The following is a 9,417-nucleotide window of genomic DNA, read 5'->3' as shown; positions in this document are numbered from 1 at the left end:
GCTGTCAAAACCAGAACAGAACATAAAGGAAGCAACTCGAAACTGTCCTCCTTTTAACAGTGACTGAACAAATTTTCCTCCTTTTAAGAAGTACTTTGTGGCTATCTCATGAAAGGTGCTGTCTATGTGACAAGAATAGGCAGTAAGGTACATGAGAAGCACTTGAGACAGGTTTTGAAATTCTGGAGGCATTGTTACAAGCAGATATGCATCCAGTTTCCCAAAAGTGTTAAAGACAGAGGGACAGACAATAAGCCTTTGTAAATTTTTCCTAACAAATTCAGTGTTCTATACATTTTCAAACATATGCTGAAGACTAAGAACAGCATAAACCTAAAGGAGGGGATCAGAGGGGGATAGGGGCCGGTGTCTCAGGTGGCAGCTGCTGGAGCCCTTCGGCAAGAGAAGGTGGCTGTGGCAGGGCTGGGAACAGGGATGTAGGTGCTTGGAGAAGGTGGGAGCCCTTGGCTCCGTCTTTCCTGCACTGGCAGAAAGGGGGAAATTGTGGTGATTAAAGACAATAAGGAGGAACCTAGAGTTTGCATGGGCTCCTTCAGATGCTGTTTTCTGTTATACCCATACTCTTTCCCAGCCATAAATATCCTTTAACAGCTCCACCCTCTGACCATCCCAGCTGCCTCTCTCCGGGCACCACCCTCTCTGCTCCCAGTGGTTTCTTGACAGCATGTTTTTCCCCTGACATATTTTACAGTATTGTAAGTCCTATCTACCAACAGACTCTGGTCTGCTGGTTTTACATCGGACAGAGCCTAAAGTGAGATGCAGGATGACTTAAACCAAAGCAAGCTTCCCTGAGGCTCAGGAAGGCATATTTGGAGCCTGGTGCTAATGGAGCTGATTTTATTTATCTTTTTGAAATAATTGAGAAGGTACTCATACAGTAAAGCACATCTGCTGCCGCCTTACAGCCAAAGACATTCAGTCTGTCAAGAAGACATTCAGTATAGAAACGTATCTTGTCCTGTGGAACTTATATAGTTATTTTCATAAATGTATTCATTTATCATAATGGTAACACAACACCTTAAGGAAATGACAGTACACATACATTTGTACTGCTAATTTTACTTGGTGGCGTGTTTAAGGGGAGTAGTTGATGAATACAGCCCAGTCAGCAGAAGATCAGAGGTATTGGTATGAATCAATAATTTTTAGAATGTAAGCAATCAGACTGCATTTTACTACTAATGAAAGGTCTGCAGACATGGTCAAGAGAGTAATAGAAACCTACATTTAAATGCAGGGCAATTTTAAAAATTGCCATGTAGTTCCTGTGTTGTCCTCATTTTATTGCTATGCTCTATACTTGTCTGTCTTTTTAGCAGTTTGATTCATCATTATTCTGCACTCACTGTAATCTAAATAGAGATAAAAATACTGAATCTGTGCAAAGTTCTCTTTTTTTTTCCCTGTCAGAAAAGCTAACAATAATTGCAAGAATGCTCATCAATTTTGTACCATCTTTTGTAATTTGACATCTCATCCAAAACTCTACTTATTTTCAGAAATGTGAGGGATTTGGGGAAAACTTCTGTTATTTTCTTCTGTCAAATATAAGAAATTGAAAAGTGAAGCAGAAAAAAAGTTATTTTTGTTCATTATAGAAGTTAACTATTGTAATGGTCTTGACTGCCTGGCAATGCATGTAAATTTACTTAAAATAGATATGAGCTAGAAATAATTAAAATGTAAAAGTAATTTGAGCAATTTCATAAAATGTAACATTTGTTAAGAGAACAGGTTCTTTAAAGTAACATATTTGTATTTAGGGAGGAAATGACTGCGAGCAAGAATTTGTGGCAGAGGAAGTTAAAAGACCTGAACCATAAGTGTAGCTCTGTTGTTTAATACATGATGATTACATTTTACTGCAACATCTCCAGCTGAAAAAACAGGACTATTAAATCCACACATAATGTGAAGAGCTTCAAGATTGCAAATAACAGTGCCTAAATAATTAAAGGATGTTGGTATTACTAGGGATCTGCATACCTTGAATTCTAGGGTGAGAACAAACTGTGAAATTCTCCTTCCAAATTTCATCTGTTAAAGCTAGATCTAGCAGAGGGTCAGTGTTGTGAAAAGACAGGTCTGATCTAGAAACATGAGGTTTTAGTTAATGTGTTACTAAGTAACATGAGGTGTTTTGAAAGAATATCAAATTTCCTTCTGACTTAGTCCGAAGACAGGTACATTGTCTTCAGTTTTTATTCTCACAGAAAGCTAAATTTGGAAGGTGAATCACCTGTTTCAGGAGGAAGTGATTATTTGTTAGAGACTGTGCATGTTCCTTGAGATAGAGCTAGATGCTTCATGTTAATTTAAATGCATTTATCAATGAAGGTATCATATATAGTGCTTCTACCTGTGAGAATGGCGTGGAAAAACCTTTCCTCTTCAAGCTCAATAATGTTCCATGGGGAGTGTCAGAAACTTCCTGTAATTTCACAGTTTTCCCCAGTGGCCAGGATTTACTGACCCTGGTGAAAAGTGAGACCCAGAAACCATGACAGCAACATGCCATGACAATGAACTAACATGACGCCAAGTTCTCTGTATCAAAACGGAGGTGAGGTAGTACAGATATGTGCACCGAAGATTAAGAGATGGTAATGGACAGTATAGTAGAAGTTAAAATAGAACAAATAATCCAATTGCTTTTTAGCTAGTCAAGACTAACCTAGTGAAATCAAAGCTTTCAAGTGCAGCTTGGAGTTTGGGGACTGACCAATTTCCAAGGACCTTCTGTTTTGTTTTGTAGCTCTCTCGCTGATGAGGCATGTTATTCGTCAGGATCAAAATCTGTATCAGCCTCTGCAGTGATCAGGCTGTGCTCACTGCAAACTCGACAGAGAGTCACCTGCACCTGCAAAACTGGTAAAGTCCTAAGTTAAGCAGTAGTCTTGCAATGAAATTACACATGTTGTAAGGGAGTAGGTGCCCTCGGATGTACAGCCTTCCCTCTGTTTCTGCTCACAAAACAGAAAACAACTGGTATGTTCAGAGGCAAAATAACAAAATTCATTAAAATTGTCTGTAAAAAAAATAGAATTGTACCCTAAAATATGGTTAATGGAAGTGAATGAGCTCTTTAGCTCAGAGGCCCAATTTTTCTAGCATGTCATTTGTACAGGCTCTTCTGTATGAAATTAAATGCCTGGCTTGCATTGCTTTTTCATTGCACTTCTTTAAGATGTCAAATGGGAAAAATAAAGGGCAATTTTGAAATCTGTTAATCTTTAAATGTTTAGCAGAGTTCCACTCCCCATAATGTAATTGAATGTCCAAATGCAGGTAGGAAGGAAGTAAAGATTGTTACTATATCTCTTAAAAATAAAGATGAAAAATGCAATAGCAGTTTTACTAAAGTCTAAGCTTTTACACTGAGAAAATAAAAACGACTGTTTTGTTTCAACCCAGATCCAAAGACTTCGAATTGGTTAGTTAATTGGAAACGCTTAACATTGAATGTTATTTCCTAGCAATTCCTAGGGTGTTGTTTTGGAGTGCAGTCTTCCCTGTGAGCTGAACTCCCCAGAGGAGTACACAGCCCAGGACATAATGAAGAGTTCCCCTCTGAATAATGTTGTGTTATATGCTCTGAGATGAGCATAATGATGGAGAGAGAGTTTGATGAGGTGGCTTGCACTTCAACTCTGTAAAGCGTTGCAATTTAACGTACTTAAAAGGAAATGTTGTGCATCATCCCTGGACTGAACTAGAAAGTTTCTTTTGCTCAGTACTTTTGAAATGAAACATTTCAGCATACTTGAACCAAAACTGCTGGAATTTTTTACTGTGTGAAAACATTTGATATTCTAAATTTTGTCTAGGCAAAGAGCAAGTCTTGAAATACACATCTTCTCTTGGGCTGGAAATGTGAAATTTGGTTAATGTTAGGTTGGGAGGAAATTCTTGTTGGGGTATAGTCTGAGCTATAGTGATCCTACAAAGTGAGTAAAATGCCTGCTGCAACATGTCTGTATTTGTACTCACTGTCGTACAGGGCAAAGGAGGGAAGTACTATTCAACATTAATGAGACTATGTGCCTCGGGAAAAGGCATTGCTGGCTCTGGGCTCAAATGTTGATGGGGCTAAATGCGTCATTTCTTTAAGCCCATACGTGGAAGGGCAAAAGTCAAGTTTTTAGGATCAGCTGTGAGGCTGGTGCTGAATACTCCCTGCAATATGCAGGACTTCCTCAGACCTGTCCTTTGGAGCAGCTCTGAGAGGATAAAGTAATTTCAGAAATGTAAAAAACTGAGTCAGCATCAGAATTAAGAACTGACCCCAAGGATATAAGATTCCCGTTGGCTACAGTCACTACTAACCTGTGCACTTGCCTTGTTAGAAGACTATAGGAAGTGCATTTCAGTGTGTTTTGTGCAACAATGTAGTGCAATGGACATGCACTCAATCCAGGTCACTAAACGTTGAAACCAGCAGAGCTACCCCAATGACTGCTAAACAGTAATAGAGTCCCAAGCACTAGAGCAACTGAGACTATGGCAAGCAATTTCTTGCCTCTATAAACTGGAACAATTATATTTTAAAGTGTCAAGAAAAGTACCCTTGTTTAAATTGTCCTCAGGAATACCACTATATGTTTCAGTAACTTGATTTGTGATCCATACAACCAAGAAGCAATGTTCTGATTTATACATGTTGAAAGCAAATTATATTAATAAAATGACACTTTTTGCTGCAAACATAGCTGATTCCAATGTGTTGGTAAATGCCAGTTACTCCAGTCTCAAATGATGAAGTGAGCATAAGGCCATTGATTTCAATGAAGTTATGCTCATTTATATCATTTTAGTAATTTGGTCCCATATATTCCATAATCAGAGAAAAAGAATACAGATTTGTGGAATTATTTTCTTTCATATCTCCTCAATTGCTCTTCTTTGCTGGATTTATGAGTAATTGACTCATAAATCAGTCTGAATTAAATTAAATGTAATTACTGAGTACTGCCTTTGCATCTGCAGCTCAGAGATTGTTTTAATGAATTATTCTGCTGTTTTTTCAGTGTAAGTCTACCAGATGCATCGTCATCTGTGAACTTCCCTGTTTCTTCCCACACATGAACAAATGGATTTGGGAGCACTATGTTGTAATAAGTGGGCCCTAAACCCCCAAATTCTCCACTGGAAGGCATGGGCAACCAGGTACATTGTTCATGAGGAAAATTATTGGAACTTGCTATCACTGACTTAGAGAGAACTGCCCAAATGAGCGAGAGGAATAGTCCTGTTTCAGTAAATATCAACTTCAAATGCAATAACTACTATTTACTTGGGATAATGACATATTTTTTTTTCCTTCTGTGAATATAAAAATGCTGCAGCCAGAAGTTGAATCTTGGATACATGCTGAAGCAATTTTTTATGATCTGTTCACTGTAAAAAAAAGACTGTAACTAGAAAAGATTGGACACCATAAATCTCTCCAAAGCATTTTTTTCATGAGCTATATATTCAGTCATTCAGTATTTGGAAAGTTTCAAAATAGTCTTGATGCTATCATATTTAGTTTAAAATATGCCACAAGGCAGACCTGGCTTCATTTCACATGGGAAAAATATTCCATAGATTCAGAGAATTTCCATAGATTCAGAGAGTTTACTATCTGGTAGATTTACCCAAATATTCAACCTACAGGGACGTTCTCCAAGCTTCATCCCAATTATTTGGATTATAATTGTCGTTATTACAAGTTTAAATATTCAATTCCAAGTCAAATTTTAAAACAAAAATGGAAATAAGACTTATAACTGAATTTGAAAATATGAGGTGCTGAAAATGTACTTACCTTTTTTCATTATTGGATCTTAGATATTCAAGCACTCAAAATCAGGTTTTCACAGGTTTTTGCCCTATGTTTGTTACCATGGTAGCTCGTCATACTGTATGTTGTAGAGTTTTACCTGCCCTACCTCGTGAGCTGAGCTGCCCTTGCAAGCCTTTACAGAACTTGTATCCTAGTATAAAAACTGGGTTACATTTAAATTATAGTATCAGCTGGACTGGTCAAGAATAGCTTACCAAATCACTGTCTTTAAGCCAGCAAGCTTTGTAAAACTATATTGTTAAAATCTGCAGCAAAGAAAAGGTTGCATGGCATGTGTTTAATGGATGACCTGTTCAGCAGAACCACCTCTCTTCGAGTAAACAGCCTGGCCTGTATTCATTTCACAGCTTCACTATAATTACATTATTGGCTATTATACAGCGTTGGGCAAAGCAAGTGAAAAATGAAATTGCATCAAAAGAGAACACTTAAACTAGAAGGCAGTCTTTGTGTTAGAAGTTACTCTCATTTCCTTTGGTTAAATATTTCTTTTGTGATAGTCAGTTACGTATAAAAATAGCCTAATGGAGTAAACTCTATGAATTGTGGAAGCTGCACGAATGTTATCACTAGACAATAAATAATTCCCAGAGAATGTACCAAGACAAGATAATTCACAGTTCTACAATTTTTACATATTTTGTTAAAAGGGTGTTTTGTAGTAAAAGTTCACTGTAGTCTTGCTCATTTTAAAAGAACATTTTTACAAAGCTAGACTCATTTAGGTTTTAAAAATGGTGGAAGAGAAAATAGTGACAGAATTTAAAAAAAAAAAGAAATATTTGGCTACTTAATAACACAATGAAGACGGATTATGTTCATATTTTTATTGATTCTTCTACTCATTTTTCTGCTAATCTGAGAAGTGTTTTCCATCTGATGAAGCTGCTATCAAAATGTGTTGCAACACAGCACGCCAGAAACAAGCAGCAAAAAGTGAAGTGACACCAAAGCTACCCTCCCCAACCTGCCAGACGTGCAAAGATACTGAAACAGAGAAAGAAGCTTTGTTTTGTTCTCTTTTTCTATTGGTGAGAATAAAGTGAAATAACTTTCACAGTTGTGTTATATGTCAGAAACTCAAGCCAGATTTTGGAAAGGCTTAGAAGGTACACAACAGAATATAGCTTGGAATAAATGTGACATATTCAGGGACTGTGATCACAGAGATAGATACGATAAAAAATGCTCCCTCGTTTTCCAGACAGGTTAAACAACTACATTTCACTGAACGACAGTCACTAATCACATAAGTGAGGAAGAGCAGCCTAGGCCTATTTTGCAGTTAGGGTAACAAGGTAACGTTTCTTTCATAAGCAATCTATGAAAACACATCATGATCAAAATAACTTTAGACTAAATAGATGCCAGTGCATTTCTTGAAGATTGTATGGTGTCTGGATTTTTTTTTTTTGCTGACAGATGCATGATGAAAATGCACACTGGTCTCAGGAGCTGAGGGAAGCAGCAATGCTTTGGAGGTAATCAACCATATATCACCTCATACTTGGACTGCCTCTATTAAAAGCCTTTCTTTTGCAGTGTTTTAAGGATAAAAGAGAGGTCACACAAATCGTAAATGATAACATGCATAGGTTTTGTAAATATTGGTTTTGTATATTAAATAATGTTTACACAAAGGCTGCCCCAACTCATTTAGTACCTTTGGTGAAAGGATGTGAAGAACTGTTTTCCCTTCTCTGGCTTCTTATTTTTTTTCTGTCAGTAATTTTTTCATACACATTTGAAATGCTGGTTTTATCTATAATGCTTTAAGAGAAGTAAACTTCTCCGAGCAGCTTGTTTTCTGGGGATGCTGTATGATGGATCAAGTTACCACTATAACAACTTCCTCTTCATAATGCAAGACTACACAGAAGCTGTGTTGGATGACTCAGTAAGAGGTTTATTAATTTGCTTTTATCAAAGTAATGACTGAGATATAATCCATAGCTTAGTGTCACTGTTGGATGTTGGATGTAGAAGGGTGTTAACTGGGGTACAGTCAAAAGCACCCACGAGTAAGAAGTGTCTGGTATTAATCTGGTGAAGTGTGTCCATTAATTTATCTGGCTTGGAATTCAATCTCTGTGAGCAGAAATAATATTGCAACGCTCCATGATTAATTCCAAGTATGCTTGGGATAATCATCATCTTTACGTAAGGTTTTTGCTTACCCTCTGCACTTTAAAGGTCTTGCATAGGCCTTATTTTAATCCTCTTTGTGAGAATCCCACTCTACCTGGCACTTCTAGCCTGTGTATCTCAGGAAAGTAAAGAGTCAAAGATTTGTGAAGATGCCCAGTGCTCTGGGTTGCCTTTCTTAGCATCTGCAGACAATCTTTCGCATGATGATGAAGAGGAAGGACGATCAAATAAGTCTTTGCATATACCAAATCCAGGCACATTTGAGCAAACTGAGATTACCGGCTATGGTCTTTCCAATAGCGGACCCGCCATGAAAGACCAAGTGTGATGCATATCTTACTAAAACACAAAGACTGAGATGTGAAACCTAAGTCAGTAATTGAAACTTGAATAGATGATTGGGAGAAAGCACTGGATACATATTATTAAAGGACAGAAACTTACAAGATTTTTGTGTTATTAAGTGATAAAGAATGTATTTAATACAACAAAATGTATTTGATCAAATGTATGTAATCCTAAGCCCAGGTCATTGGATTAAGGTTGACAGTGATAAGAAAAATTCCCTTGTTTGAAGGACTGGAAAATTTTTGTTGAACAATGTGTCTGATATTGGGGAAGATGTGTATCAGACACATCTTTAAAGTAAAGAAATGTGATTCTTCAGAGAAAGCAGATTTATTTCCTTACTCTTGCATTAACAATTGCTTTAATTCATATTTTAAATATCTTCTTTTACTTCTGCTTGATTTTCACAGTGATATTAATTGTAACAATAATTCCTTCCTCTACAGATTTGCAGTTGGTATAACAGAGGTGTGATCTGGAAAGACTCTTGGAATGCAGGATGTGCCACTTGCCTCCTTTATGAGCATGTTGGTCTCCAGAGAGGATAAATGAGAAAAAAAGTAGCTACTTCCACTTGCTGCTCAAAGAGGCCAGATGGCCAGATGTCTCAGCCACCATTTGTGGTGGACAGTTAATTTGAGTCAGTGACATGCTGTGCTAGATCTGGGTAGGATTTAATAGCCTTGTTTCTGTAGGGAAAAAGGATCTGTGACTCCATCTCTTCTGTGCGTGCCAGCTTCTAGTAGAGGAAGAGCTATGGCTGAGCACAGATGTGCTTTGGTAACCTAAGCACAAAACGGAAAAAAAAAAATGATTCTGGGCAGTGACTTACAGAAAATCTGGGAAGGCATGTCCATGGGATCAAGAGACCCCTGAGCTAGGAGAAACCTTTTGCCTACTGCAAACTGTGGCTGTGCTGCTTCCCAGCTGGTTATGTTCAAACGATGAGTGTCCCTACACTTAGCTCATGGGTCTAAAAGCACAGTTTATTTGATGCAGAAACAGTGCAAGCGAATCTCATTGTTTTATTTTTGAGTTGTTCTTGG

The sequence above is a fragment of the Gymnogyps californianus genome, chromosome 3 (assembly GCF_018139145.2).
Source record: "Gymnogyps californianus isolate 813 chromosome 3, ASM1813914v2, whole genome shotgun sequence".
In the NCBI taxonomy this organism is placed as follows: Eukaryota; Metazoa; Chordata; class Aves; order Accipitriformes; family Cathartidae; genus Gymnogyps; species Gymnogyps californianus.
Note: the sequence above shows the minus strand (reverse complement) of the source record.